Raw genomic sequence first — 16,071 nt, forward strand, 5'->3', positions numbered from 1 at the left:
CAACCTGACTTCAACCCTCCTGTGTATATGCATTATGATAGTCTGTAATTACATGGTCACACCGTATGTTTTCTAAAGACCTTGCCTCGTTAGTGCACATGATGGACAGCATTTGCTTAAGGAGTAAATTTTTATTATTTTGTTTCTCCTCATTTCAGTGTGTGGCCCCATGCATTATTTAGTACACTGTTCAAACCCCACTCTGAAGACAGAATTATTAATTTGCCCATGGGCTTTTTTAGGGGTGCTCATCACATCTGAGTGCTTCTTAAACATTAATCAATCTTCACAACACCCCTGTGAGCTGAGAGGTATTATCCCCATTTTACAGATGGCAAGCTAAAGCGCAGAGAGATTTAAGGTCAAAAGTATCCACTCATTTTGGGTTCCTATTTGAGATACTAAGGAGCTTTACATGCTCAAAGCACAGCTCTGGCTGACTTCAGTTGAAGCTGTGAGTGCTCAGCACTTCTGCAAATCAGACCTCAGGGTCTCAAGTGAGGAATCAAGAAATCGAGGAAAACCACTGTGAAAAGCTTGGCTTAAGTGGGTTTTTCTGTTTAATTTCCTCTGTTTTAAAAAACCAGGCAAAACACAGAAATCCCATCATGTAGCATATTGTCATCCATATGGTTTGTCACTAGGGTTGGGAACCTTTAGGTTCACCACACAGATCTCTAACTTGAACTAGTGGAGTAACTAATAAAAGTAGTAGGTTGTCATCCTCAGTATTGTTGAGCACATAATGGGGGTGAGACATTCCAGGCTCTGGAGGGGAGTGATTCCTAGTGGGCAGAGACTGTTCTGCCTGTTTCCGCCCAAGCATGACTCCTGCTGCCCTGTCCTTTGAACCTGTGCTTATTCCAGTCCAGTCTCTTCCTCACCCCTGGCTGTTTCTCCCAATCCCATTTCCCAAATTTTCAAAACAATTCAGCCAGAGGCAGAATAGAAAATTTCAGCCCAAATATGTCTGGCAAAGTTTTAAGCAACTGAAAACAGGGTCTGATAATGTGAAGTGTCAAACTTAACAACAGGCAGTGCTACCAGCCCTCCTTATAATGATCTGAAAAGAATGAGCAAGTAGTGAGCTAACAACATTTGCAGATGACTCACAATTTACTTAGGTTATTCAGGACCAGAGAGGACTGTGAAGAACTTCAGAGAGACTCAAGGAGTTAGGTGAATTGGCATCACAGTAATGAAATTCAATGTCAATCAATGCAAAGTAATGCACATTGGAGAGAAAAATTTAAACTACTTGTATAGTGCTAAATTAACTACGAACCCAGTCAAGGGACCAGGGCATCACTGCAGACCAGAGGTTCTCAACTTATTACACATTGTGGGCCCCTGCATATGCAGCCCATAATGTGCGGCAGCCCAGACCCCTGCCATGAAACACAGGAGGCTGTCCCAGACCCCACCACATGTGGCGGGCTGGTTGCCTGGACCCCGAAGCTTGTGGGGCTGGATGGGAGACCCAGACCCCGCCATGTGCAGCAGGCTGGCTGCCTGGGCCCTGGACCTTGTGGGGCCGGGCGGGAGCCCTGGACCCCCACTATGCAGGACCAACTGGCTGCCCCGGACCCCTGGGTGGCTGCCCCGGAGCTCACGCTGTGAGCCTTGGACCCCTGCCACGCAGGGCTGGCCAACTGCTCTCACCCTAGACCTCCCACCTCGTGGCGCTCTGGACCCAGGAGCCCCAGACTCCCAACATGCGGGGCAGGCCGGCAGCCCTGACTCCACCAGGCAGCCTTGACCCCTCCATGCCAGACAGCCAGGAACCTGGTGACCCCAGCATGCTAGCAGCCTTTAGCACACAGCTGAGCTGGGCCACAGCTGTGCGCTAACTGGGCCACATGCTGCCCGTGGGTTGAGAACTGCTGCTGTAGAGTGTTCAATGACACCGTCTGTTTGATGTGCAGCTGTGGTCAAAAACAGACTAACGAGATGTCAGGATTAGAGGTGGGTGGACATTTTTTGATAAATACTTTATTCGTAGTAAAAAGGAAGTATTGGTGGACCCAGGACTATTCACAAATGTGTTGAATAATTTTGGCCAGAAACATTGGGGTGAAGGGGGCTACATTCACAAAATGGCTGAAGCAGTTGGTGGAGGTGCGTTCCTTATAACTTTTAACTGAGTGGTTTGGACCCTCCCATGGTATGTGGGAGACAAATGTTGCAATTCCCACAGTGGTGTAGGGATCTGAACCCTCCCATGTGAGTGCCCTAAAAACCAGGCTATCAGCTATTCTGAGTAGGGTTCTCTCATTTTCTATTGTTGAAGCAGTTCCACTGTGTGTAAAATACTTGAATAGTTTTTGGGCTATAGATTGAGAATGAGAGAAGCCTGGTGATTAGACCCCTGTCCAAATCCCTGCTCCAGAGCCCAGAAACAAAATGTTTTGGGTCAAATGACATGGTTCGTTTGACCTGAAATGGACATTTTTGATTTGCCAACATTTTTCAGACTTTTCAGATCTAGTTCAAACTAAACTAATTTTTCCCCCAATGTTTTGGAACTGCCAGTGAAAAAATCAGTTATTCACTCAGCTCTAGTTAGGATGCATAAGGCATTGAATGAAAAATAATACAGACAGCATTATAATTTACTTATAAAAAAATCAATGGTGAGGCCATATCTGGAATATTGTGTGCACTCTTGGTCATCCTGTCCTCCAAAAGGATATTGCAGAATTAGACGGGGTTCAGAGAAGGGCAACAAGAATGAACAAGAGCCTGGAAAACTCATACAAAGAGATTAAAAGATTGGATTGTTTACCTTAGAAAGAAGATGAATAAGAAATGACGTGTTAATAGCATATTAAATAATGAATGTCATTGGGAAGGTAGAACAGGGACTTCTGTTCTTCCTATCTCATAACCCAAGGAGGAGGAGACATTCAGCTAAAGTAAAAGATGGTAACCTCAAAACTGATGAACAGTCATTTTTTCATAGGATGTAAAACTAAAATTGGGAACTCATTGCCACAAGAACTGGTTAAGGACAAAAATTTAGCAAGATTCAAAATTGGATTGGATGCTTATTTCGATAAGAATATGCACACTTGTTTATATTTAAGGATAATACATTTTGCAACAGATATTAAACCTTGTGCTTTAAGGCTTAAGCAAATCTCCAAACTATTAGAGACAAGGATGAGATAATAGGGGCAGAGGGCTAGATTATTGCACATCTGCCTGTTGTGACGTTTTTATACTTTCCAGTGGTGCTGAGCAGTGTCAGAGAGGATACTGGACCAGATGGACCTGGGGTCTGGCAATTCCTGTGAGAAAAGCCTATCAGGCCCTGTTCAAATATGCATGGTGCACAGCCTAAAAGAACCAAGTGAAAATCTACTTATTAGTCCAATTAATGCTGAAGTTGTTCCCAACTGCAGGCGTGGGATGCTGCTGAAGATAGTTTTATTAAAAGTAGAGGCGAGTGAAATTCTTCATCAAAAAACTTTTATTTAAGTGGAAAAAAAACTGGCCCAAAATGGGAAGTCTGCGCAGAAAATATCCATTTCAACTAGACGTTTCCAGGTTTTTCATGGGAAAAGATTTTTCTGTTTTCAGCATCTGAAAATTTTTGGCCAGTGAGTGAAATTTTTCAGTTTGGAGGGTGGGGTGGGGGAGGTTTTGCCCAGTTGGCTGAAGTTCGTTGATTTTCAGCTAGTAAAAGTAAAAAAAAAGAACAAAAAAACAAACAAAAAACCATTTTTTTTGATGAAACTCATTCCCCAAAAAAATTTTGGAGAAAAAAAATTGCAAATGTTATATATTTTTATTGAAATTCTTCATGGGAGGAGAACACCACACATTTCCCAGCCAGACATGATTAAAACATTAACGTGACCATCTTGCTGATGTCAACAGTGCATGTGCGTAAAGAACAGTGATCCCAAGGGGACCACGACAAAACCCCTAGTCTTATAAAAAGTGCCCTCAGATCTTCAACATTCAGGTAGAGCGGGAAGGGCCCTAATTATCAAAAATGACTAGATTCATAGATTTCAAGGCCACAAAGGACCATCTCTTCAGAGAAGGCGATATTTTTCATATTAGCTAACCTCATTATGATGTCATTTTAAAAATTATCAGTGACTAGAGTGACCACTGCCACATTCCCAGAATACTGAACATTCAGGTACTCCTGGGAACAATATGACCCTGACCCTACTGGCATGACTTCATATGCTTAGTGCATGCAAGATCACACCACATGGAGGATACCATTTTGAAGAGTGTACTGCCTTGCTCCCTGCTGGCGTGACTTGGCCCATACCATGCATGCAAGGGGGGAGAGGGCAGCACGCTCTTCAAAATGGGGTCTCTCAGCCATGATACCAGATAAAATCACTTTCGGTTTTGTCTCAGTTCCAGATAAGGACAAACCTTACAAAAAAAGAGGACTGTGTTTTAAAACCAGACAAATGGCCTGCCCACCAATGATAAAAATTGAAAACAGCTTGGACAGAAACTCAATAGTTTCTGATAGTTCAGTTCAATGTATCTGAGCCAAAGAAAGCATTCAATTTGCAGCCTACAAGCCATACATGTATTTTAAACTGGAGCAGGAGAGAAATATGCCCTGGAAGTTCAATTAGCCATTCACATGCTGAGTTGCTAAATGCTGCTGCATACTTCAAAGGTATTTTTTAAAAGGAAAACATGGGAGGCCTGATTCTCATGTCTGGTACATGGCTCACATCTCTGCATATCTCAGAATATGCACTCCTGCTCTTGGCTGCATGAATTTTCAAGACATAGTGGCAAACACCAAAAAGTGAAACCTCCCGCAAGGAACAATTAGCAGGTTGTGAAATTATGCAGGGAAATCAAGGGCCTACACATCAATCTGCACAGCTCAGACTGGACCTGGACACATTTTCCAGAGGATTGACTACTTGATAAAATTAGCCCCAAAAATTCTTTGCTTTCTCTAGGTTAAAGATAGCTAAGCCCTGGAAATCAGATGCATACCTTGTGTGACTCCATTGACTTCAGTGGAGTTCCACAAAGGATTCATTTGATGCTGGATCTGTAATAATACACAGATAAGTGAGGTCTCTTGGTTTGTTCTGACATCATTTTGTATGAACAGGGCCACAAACTGCACTCAGTTCCCGTCCCCACCAATTTCAAGTCTGCTTTGTCTTACACAGAATAATCTAGTAGTAGAGGTCAAGTAGGATGACCAGATGTCCTGATTTTCATAGGGACAGTCACGATATTTGGGGCTTTGTCTTATATAGGTGCCTATTACCTCTGACCCAATATTTCACTCTTGCTACCTGGTCACCCTAAATTCAAGGGTCAATCTTCACTTATTCCCTCTCCCATGATCCCATCTGAGTGAGCACAGCCAGCAAATGAGGCAAGAGTCTGATATCCTTAAAGGGCCATACCCTACAGTGACAGGGTCTTATGCCATGGTCCAGTTTACCCAGGACGGCCAGTACCTTGTGCTTCGTTAATTATTGCATTTTCAAATTCTTAGTGAAGCAAACTTACTGATTAAACAGTAAGCTTTTGGGAATAAAAATATATTTTTCAAAAACTTATCAGGCTTGGTCATCAAATAACAACAACATCTCTTCCCGTTTCACTAGCACAGCAACGTAGGTGAAGGTAAAATTTTGGACAAGGAGACCAAGACAAAACCTCTAGTCTTACAAAAAGTGCTCTGGAATCTTCAAATTAAGATAGAGCAGAAAGGACATTGGGCACAAATTACTAGGTATATAGGTTCAAATATGATTAGGTTCATAGATTCCAAGGCCATAAGGGACCATTGTGATCATCTAGTGTGACCTCCTGCATAACACAAACTAAAGAACTTCCCCAAGATAATTCCTAGAGCAGATCTTTTAGAAAAACATCCAAACTCAATTTAAAAATTGTCAGAAATGGAGACGCCACCATGATTCTTAGTAAATTGTTCCGGTTTAATTACCCTCACTGTCAAAAATTTCCACCTCATTTCCGTTCTGAATTTCTCTAGCTTCAACTTCCACCCACTGGATTGTGTTATATGTTTCTCTGCTAGAGGGAAGAGTCTATTAAAAAGTGGAAGTTAATGGTGAAAGGAGTGTGCATTCGTATGGAACATGCAGTGTATACAATAAAGGGAGTAAAAAAACTGTAAACAAGACAAATATCAACAAGAAAAACAAGAGCAGTGGAATGTAGGCCTGCCTTGACATGAGTAACTGAACATGAGTGAGGCCTCATTTCTTGGGAGATAGCTAGGATAAGAGGGAACATCCAGGGAACCACGGACAAGACAGGCCATCTCAAAAAAGAGGTATTCAAGTGACACCATCATAGGATCTAATCACATTAGCCACACCATCAGGGGCTCGGTCGCCTGCACATCTACCAATGTGATATATGCCATCATGTGCCAGCAATGCCCCTCTGCCATGTACATTGGCCAAACCGACAGTCTCTACACAAAAGAATAAGTGGACACAAATCTGACATCAGGAATCATAACATCTAACAGTAGGAGAACACTTCAACCTCTCTGGTCACTCAGTAAAAGACTTAAAGGTGGCAATTTTGCAGCAGAAAAGCTTCAAAAACAGACCCAATGAGAAACTGCTGAACTTGACTTAATATGCAAACTAGATACCATTAACTTTGGCTTGAATAGAGACTGGGAGTGGCTGGGTCATTACACAATTTGACTATTTCTCCATGTTAAGTATCCTCACACCTTTTTGTCAACTGTCTGAAATGGGCCATCTTGATTATCACTACAAACGTTTTTTTTCTCCTGGTAATAATAGCTAATCTTAATTAATTAGCCTCTTAGAGTTGGTATGGCAACTTCCACCTTTTCATATTCTCTCTATGGATATACATCTTCTCACTGTATGTTCCATTCTATGCATCCGATGAAGTGGGTTTTAGCCCACGAAAGCTTATGCTCAAATAAATTTGTTAGTCTCTAAGGTGCCACAAGTACTCCTGTTCTTTTTGCAGATACAGACTAACACAGCTGCTACTCTGAAATTAGGAGTATGGAACAGCTTTCCCACAAGGAGAAATTAAAAGGACTGGGTCTTTTCAGCTTTGAAAAGAGATGACTAAGGGGGTAATGATAGAAATCTGTAAAACCATGCACGTGTAACCTTTGGGTGGACTACAGTTCATGTCATTTCCTGTCTCCAGTGTCTTAAAAAACAAAACAAAAAACAACTCCCATAGAAAGTAGCTGGAGATCCAGAGTTCAGTCTCTAAGGATTTTCAGGGAGGCTTGCACAGGGTCAACCTCCCCACATTCAAGTCCCAAAAGGAACTAAAGAAATGAATTTAATTACATCATCATAAGTTCCCAGAAGCTTAGGATTTGTTCAATAAGTCTCGGTTAGAATCTTTGATCACCAAATCTGGACAGTCTGCTGAGTCTAAAAAAGACGGTTACTTACCTTTGTAACTGTTGTTCTTCGAGATGTGTTGCTCATATCCATTCCAGTTAGGTGTGTGCGCCGCGCGTGCACATTCGTCGGAAAACTTTTACCCTAGCAACTCGGTGGGCCGGCAGGTCGCCCCCTAGAGTGGCGCCATCATGGCGCTTGATATATATCCCTGCCGGCCCACCCGCTCCTCAGTTCCTTCTTGCCGGCTACTCCGACAGTGGGGAAGGAGGGCGGGTGTGGAATGGATATGAGCAACACATCTCGAAGAACAACAGTTACAAAGGTAAGTAACCGTCTTTTCTTCGAGTGATTGCTCATATCCATTCCAGTTAGGTGAATCCCAAGCCTTATGTAGGCGGTGGGGTCGGAGTGAAATGTGGCAGAATGAAAACTGCTGAGCCAGAGGCTACAGCATCTCCTGACTGTTGAACCAGGGCATACTGCGAAGCAAAGGTATGGACCGAGGACCAATGGAGCTGCGCGACAGATCTCGTGGGTAGGAACACGAGCCAGCAAGGCGGCAGATGAAGCCTGAGTCCTGGTAAACTGCACGATGATGTGGCTTGGGGAAAATATGAGCCAAATCATAACAAGTTCGGAAGTCTGCCATCACCCGAGATGTGATCCTCTGAGAGGAAAACAAGCAAGCCCTCCCTTTGGCCCGCTACCGTGACAGAGCTGGGGCACCTTACGAAATGGTTCTGGCAGCGCAATATAAATGCGAGCACTCCACAGATGTCCAAGGAGTGCAATGGTTGTGCCCATTGCGTTGAGCTGTGGGTAACATGAAAGGCCGAAACCACCTTAGGGAGGAAAGCCGGGTGCGGTCATAACTGCACCTTGTCTTTGTGAAACCTAGTGTACGGCGGAACCCTCGTAAGAGCTCTGAGCTCGGAGACCCGTCTGGCCGATGTAACAGCTACGAGGAAAGTTTGTCGTCCAAGACGGGTATATCAGAGGGCCAGTCGTGAACGGCTCGACTGGGGGAGACATAAGTCTGATTAAAACTAGGTTGAGGTCCCAGGTTGGGGCTGGCGGCGCACCCGAGGGTGCAAGCTCTCCAAGCCCTTGAGGGATCTCGAACCCATAGAGCATGAGAACACGGAACGTCCACCTTAGCCTGGCTGGAAGGTAGAGATGGTTGCTGAGTGTATCCTCAGCGATGATACCGCCAGGACCTGCCGCTGAAGGCCAGAGGTAGGCCACATAGAGGGGGTCGAGACCTCAGCAGGAGCAAGATCGAGCGTATTGCAGCTGTAGAAGAAATGCTTCCACCTGGCCCGGTACGTTGACCAGGTGGAAAGCTTCCTGTCACCCCGGCTCAGTTACGCAGCGGCCACACCGTGAGGCGAAGAGGCTGCAGGTCCGAGTGACGAAGCCTGTTGTTGCCCTGAGTGATGAGGTCTGGGTGGGGTGGCAGGGTAATTGGGTCTGTTATTGACAGGCCGAGCAACGTGGTATATCAGTGCTGCCTGGACCACTCTGGAGTGATCATGATGATGCGCGCTCTGCCCCTGCGGAGTTTGAGCAGGACCTAATGAACCAGTGGGAACAGTGGGAAGGCATAATGGAGTTGGCCTTTCCACGGCATCAGGAATGCGCCCAAGACCGATCCTGAGGAGAGACCTTGGAAGGAGCAGAACATCTGGCATTTTCTGCTCTCTCGGTGAGCGAACAGGTCTATGTGAGGAAACATCTCCGCTTCTGGACAGCAGAACGCCTCACATGGGGCAGAGTGATCACTCGTAAGACAGGAAAGACCTGCTGAGTCCAAGCGCCAAGACGTTCCGAACGCCTGGGAGAAGGGACGTCACCAGCTCCATCGAGTAGGCCATGCAAAAGTCCCGGAAATGGATGGCCTCCCGACAAAAAAGTGGGGGGGAGGACCATGTCCCTCCCTGGATACTTATGAAGCACATGGCCGCTGTGTTGGCTGGAAACACCGAGATACAACGGCCTCGCAGCTGCCGCTGGAACCCCTGGTACGCCAGGCGGACTACTCTCATTTTTGGGGCATTGAAGTGGAATGCCAGCTCCCGAGAAGACCAAAGGCCTTAAGCTCGGAGGTGACCGTGAGCACTTGAGCAGAGAGATGACGCGTCCGTCGTCAGGGGCAGTGAGGGCTGGGGCGGAGGAAACCGCCTCCCTGCCCACACCAGGGAGGGAGTTAGCCACCACTCTAGGGAGCCTAAGATGCTCGAGGGAACGGTGACTACCATGACCATTGGCTCCCTGTCCGGGTGGTACGCCGAGGTGAGTCGGACTTGGAAAGGACGGAGGCGGAGCTTGGCATGTTTGGTTACCAACTTGCGGGCAACCATGGACCCAGGAGACTGAGACAAGTACGAGCCGAGGTCGTTGGGAAAGCCTGCAGACCTCAGATGATTGTTGCCATCGCCTAAAACCGCAGTTGTGATAAGCAGGCTCCGGCTAGGTAGGAGACCAAGATAGCTCCTAGGAAGTCCAACCTCTGCGTGGGAACCAGAGTGGATTGCTCTATAGTGATCATCAGGCCTCGACCTGTGAATAAGACCGTGACGATGCCCACGCGCTGAGTGGTTTGTGTCTCAGAGTCTCCTCGGATAAGCGAATCGTCCAGATACGGAAAAAACGCACATCTGACATCAGCGAAGGTAGGCGGCGACTATGGCCGTAAACCAGTTTTAAGTACTGACAGTCAGCTAGAAGGCGAAGGTATCTCCTGTGCGGAGGGAAGATGGCGTAGCGAAAGTACGCGTCCTTCATATCCAGGGCGGCATAGTAGCCCCCAGGAGGCAAGGATGGAATAATGGTTCCCAGGGATACCGTGCAGAACTTCAACCTTATCCTAAACCGGTTGAGTCCGTGCAGGACTAGGAAGGTCTGAGACCTGCGTTCGAGTGGGGAACTAGGGCATAATGGGAGTAAAACCCCTTGCCCCTTTCGTCCATCGGCGTCTGCACCTCTTGTACGAGGAATTGCTCGTGAGAGGGGTCCCTGAACGGGGACAGGGCTGGAATAAATTAGAGGTGGTATCTATGCTCCACCGTGCGCAGGATCTAGCGATCTGAAATTAACTAGGGCCACGCCAGGAGAAAGCGGGATTGGGATCCCGGTCTGTGACTGGTACACCGCCCTCAGGCGCACCTTGGAAGGTTCGTCTGCGACCGCCTTGGCCTCGCCGTTTGCCAAAGTCCTGTCTCTGGCTAGGCACAGAGTATGGCGGGTGGGGGCAGAAAGGCCTGCGTTTGGTCGCTGGCAAATGCATGCTGAGAGAGCGCATTAGGACCCTATCGTCCATTAGGCTTGGCAGCCTGGGGCTGTCTTTGCCGCGAAAGGCCTTTACCACAAAGGGTAAATCCTGAATGGCATACTGCAGCTCCGGCCGGAGGTTTAAAACCTGGAGCCATGAGATGCACCTCATGGCGACACCAAAGGCCAGAGTCCTGGCTGGAGAGTCTGCTGCATCGAACGAGGCCTGGAGGGATGCTCTGGGTACCTTTTTCTTTTCCCCCGTCCTCCAAGACGGCAGCGAACTCTTGGCCGGTTTCGGGGCTGGCGCCCGCTGGCCATCATATCAGAATCGTGGTCCTGAGCATAAGATCTGCGCATGTGGGATGACACGCATGCGTGTCCGGATGGCCATGGAGGTACTAAAAGAAGGCACAGGCAGAGTCTCTGACTCTATCGGACCTTGCCCAACTCGGCACCGGGAGCCGGCACCGGGATGCGTACCGGTACCTAGAAAGAGATCCAGACGCGCAACCAGAATGGTGCCTGGAGGTCGACCGAGATCTCGAGGCTCGGGGAGAGGCTACAGGAGTCAAGGTACCTGTCGCGGTGCCGGGAGTCGGAACGGTGCCGATAGCGGGTCGGCGAATGGGATACCGACCGGTGCAGCGAGTGCGACTAGTACCGATGAGGAAAACAGCACCGGGACTGCAAGTGGTGTCGGGCGTGCCGACAGGATCTGGAGTGTCTGCGGGACCGTGATCATGAACGGTGCCGCTCTGCTGTGCTGACAGAGGATGGTCACATGAAGAGACTGTATTACCCGCACCGGCGGTGCCGGGGTCAGGCAGCATCGACTCTGTCATGGCAATGAGATCCCTCGCCGTTGGTAATGCCTCCAGCATGGAGGGAACAGCAGGCTCAACCACAGTGCATACTGGGGAGCTGTCAGGCACCGGATTCAAAGGCCCTCATGGGACCGGGATCGACGGTACCGAGGTCGTCAGAGCTTCGGTGGGCGTCGGTGCCGGGCGATCCGAGTTAGATGAGCTGTGTGGCTGTGGTGCCGTCGGCACGGAAGCAGCAGGAGCAATAAGCTCAACCACGGCGCGCGCCGGGGAGCCGTCAGGCACCGGATTCCAGGGCCCTTGTGGGACTGGAATCGACGGTGCCGACGTTGTCGGTGCCTCAGAGGTGTCGGTGCCGGGCAATCCGACTTAGACGAGCTGGCTGCGGCGCCGTTGGCACGGAAGCAGCAGGAGCAGTAGCTCAACCACGGCGCGTGCCGGGGAGCCGTCAGGCACCGGATTCTACGGCCTTTATGGGACCGGGATCGACGGTGCCGACGTCGTCGGTGTCGCAGCAAGTGTCGGTGCGGGGCGATCCGACTGAGACGAGCTCTCTGGCTGCGGTGCCGTTGGCACGGAAGCAGCAGGAGCAATAGCTCAACCACGGCGCGTGCCGGGGAGCCGTCAGGCACCGGATTCTACGGCCCTTGTGGGACCGGGATCGACGGTGCCGACGTCGTCGGTGCCGCAGCAGGTGCTGGTGCCAGGCGATCCGACTAGACGAGCTCTCTGGCTGCGGTGCCGTTGGCATGGAAGCAGCAGGAGCAGAAGCTCAACCATGGCGCGTGCCGGGGAGCCGTCAGGCACCGGATTCTACGGCCCTTGTGGGACCGGGATCGACGGTGCCGACGTCGTCGGTGCCGCAGCAGGTGTTGGTGCCAGGCGATCCGACTTAGACGAGCTCTCTGGCTGCGGTGCCGATGGCACGGAAGCAGCAGGAGCAGTAGCTCAACCACGGCGCGTGCCGGGGAGCCGTCAGGCACCGGATTCTACGGCCCTTGTGCGACCGGGATCGACGGTGCCGACGTCGTTGGTGCCTCAGCAGGTGTCGGTGCCGGGCGATCCGACTTAGATGAGCTCTCTGGCTGCGGTGCAGTCGGCACGGAAGCAGCAGGAGCAGTAAGCTCTACCACGGCGCGTGCCGGGGAGCTGTTAGGCACCGGATTCAATGGCCCTGGGGGACTGGAATCGATGGTGCCGATGACATCGGTGCCTCTGCAGGTGTCGGTGCCGGGCCATCCGACTTAGGCGAGCTCTCTGGCTGCGATGCAGGTGGCACGGAAGCAGCAGGAGCAGGGGGCTCTACCACGGCGTGTGCCGGGGAGCCGTCAGGCACCAGCAGGAATTGTAGGCTCTCTCAACCTCGGAGGAAGGGAGCGGTGCCGAGTCGACTTCGGTGCCGGCGACGGCCGGTGCCGAAAGGCCTTGGCAGTACCGGCGGAGTCCGGTGCCGAGGAAGCGCTTCCGCCAGCCGCTTGATCATTGCTCGGCGCCCAAGGTGGAGGGGTAAGTGAAAGTCCCGCTCCTTTTTGTTCTCGGCTTAAAAGCCTTGCAAATGGGGTACTTAGCTGTCAAGTGATTCCCTGAGGCACTTCAAACAGGAGTCATGTGGATCTCCCTTCGGCATCGGCTTCTGGCAGGCCGAGCCCATTTTAAAACCCGGTGAGCCGTGCATGGGCTCCGGCACCGGGTTCATGGAAGGGGCTACTTCCTGAACCCCGCTAACAATTATCAATCTAACTATGTTAGCAGAGAAAAAACGTATAACTATACAAATATATATATAAAGGAATTATAACTGTATAACTATATACGAGAACTACGAGTAGCTAGGGAAGTGGAGGTCAGCTAAGCCGCGCTCCACTGTTCCAACGACCGACACGGGCGGTAAGAAGGAACTGAGGAGCGGGTGGGCCGGCAGGGATATATATCAAGCGCCATGATGGCGCCACTCTAGGGGGCGACCTGCCGGCCCACCGAGTTGCTAGGGTAAAAGTTTTCCGACGAATGTGCACGCGCGGCGCACACACCTAACTGGAATGGATATGAGCAATCACTCGAAGAAGAACAACATCTTCCCTCCACTTGCTTGTAGGAATCTTCAGTTGGAATCCATGCAGACCCTTCCTTTGCTGAAATCACTGCTAGCCAGACAGCTGACTGATTGGCCAATCACTCCGTTAAGTGTAGAAATTTAAAGAAAACTCTGTTACAAGAAAATACAAAACTGAGAACAGCGAAATAGAAATGATTCTTTCCCAGTACTACATTTAAAGAAACGGTGAATCAGACTAGCTGAGACAATGTAACTAGAACAGTTTGGTTAAAATCAAACCAACATTCAAAGCATACAATTAAAACAGAAGTTATTTTTCCCTCCCAATGTCCTCTTGCTATAATTAGCATTGCCCGTGCTTCCGTTAGAGGGTTAACGGCAGCACTAACCAGCTACAAAATGCTTCAGAGTTAGGGACAACAGCCTGCTTCTGCTCCCAACTCACCCAGGGTACATGGTCCCCTGCAAAGCAGCAGCCCTGACCACTTGCCCTCATGGAGTCTGACCCCTGCAAGAGGGAACCTACTGGAGCATCCCCAAAACCAGGGCCGCCCGGGGGGGGGGGACAAGTGGGGCAATTTGCCCCAGGCCCTGGGCCCCACAGGGGCCCCCACAAGAATATAGTATTCTATAGTATTGCAACTTTTTTTTAATAGAAGAGGCCCCCGAAATTGCTTTGCCCCAGGCCCCTTGAATCCTCTGGGCAGCCCTGCCCAAAATTACCACATCCAATTCCAGAAGCTTTTTAATCTGCCTAGCAACAATGACCCAGACACAACTCACTCTTACCTCCCCTCATTGGGTCTCTTAAAGAGATACCTCCCTATTAGACACATGGTGTGGAGAAAGTGAATACAGAAGTGTTATTTACCCTGTCACGTAATACAAGAACCCAGGGTCGCCCAACGAAATTAATAGGCAGCAGATTTAAAACAAAGTACTTCACACAATGCACAATCAGCCTGTGGAACTTGCCAAGGGATGCTGTGAAGGTCAAAACTATAACTGAGTTAAAAAAAATTAGATAAGTTCACAGAGGGTAGCTCCATCAATGGCTATTAGCCAAGATGATCAGGTATACAACCCCATGCTCTGGGTGTCCTAAGCCTCTAATTGCCAGAAGCTGGGGGTGGATGACAGGGGATGGATAACTCAATAACTGCCTTGTTCTGTTCATTTCCTCTGAAGCACTGGGCATTGGCCACTGTCAGAAGACAGGATCCTGAGGTAGATGGACAATTGATCTGACCCAGTATGGCCATTCTCATGTTCTTATTTAAAGTCCTATAAAGGCTTTAAAGAGGAGCCACAATAGGTTGTGGTTTTTCTTTTCAGATGTCTGCATGCTTTGAAAATAGAAACTAACCCAGCACCAAGGGGGAAAAAAAAAATCAGTAAATATAAAGGCATGAAGCCCAACCACCTAAACCCTACTTGAAAGTGCCATCCAAATTTTGTTTTCTTTAAACAAGTTATTAATTATGGATGATGGAGCTACTTTGAATCGTGCAATGACCATTCAAAAACATGACAAAAGCTCCAATCACTGACAGCCTATCCAACATTTCCATTTAACTGTGGTGCAAAATAAATGTTAAAGGAGTAAAAACAAAAGCTGTATGGTGGAGTTTTGTAAATTAAAAAAAGCAAACAAAAAACCCACTAAAATGGTCTAGACTAGAAACAGGTCCAAGTGGATTAGGGTTAAGACCTACTAATGAAAGATTGTACCAAAATGTTTAGTTTATTTATGGGTCAGTGTTACTGAATTTTACCAAATCTGCAGTTCCGTGAAGGATTGTCCCCACTAAAATTTGGTGGAATATAATTAAAAACTGTTGAAAGGAATTTCTGTACAAAAGGTATACTTTAGAATGCATAAAACTGCCAAGGCAGGAAGAGGCAACCACATCAAAAGAAACTTAATAGGATTGGCACGGGAACTGAATTGTTTGAAATTGGTATATAGCTGACAGAGATGCTGTGGGAACATGACCAAGCATTTCAATAGAACATAGCAGCAAAATCACTGCATCCACAGAATGAACATAACCAAGGGCTCATTAACAAAGCTTTGTTAACTCGTGTGTGTGTGTGTGTGTGTGTGTGTGTGTGTGTGTGTGTGTGTGTGTGTGTGTGTGTGTGTGTGTGTGTGTGTGTGTGTGTGTGTGTGTGTGTGTGTGTGTGTGTGTGTGTGTGTGTGTGTGTGTATTGCTTTTAAGGAAGTATGAAATTAAGTCAATGTGTTCTAATAACATGTGCAGTATATGGAGGATACATCCTATACAAAGTCAAGGCCACCTTAAGTGATATGGTGCAAGTATCACTACAGAAAAGTTAAAAATGTGGTACAAAACAGGTGACTTAGTGGTTGCAGGATAAGAAAATTAACAAGGATCCATACCATGAAGTTAAAGATGAAAACTACAGCAACCCGATGTGGAAGAAGTTGGTTTTCCTCCTCTAATACTGTTGCAAGACAATGCAAGGTCTGGAAAGCCGCAGACTTGCACTGCGGTTTGCA

Source organism: Gopherus flavomarginatus, chromosome 1, assembly GCF_025201925.1.
Source record: "Gopherus flavomarginatus isolate rGopFla2 chromosome 1, rGopFla2.mat.asm, whole genome shotgun sequence".
Lineage (NCBI taxonomy): Eukaryota > Metazoa > Chordata > Testudines > Testudinidae > Gopherus > Gopherus flavomarginatus.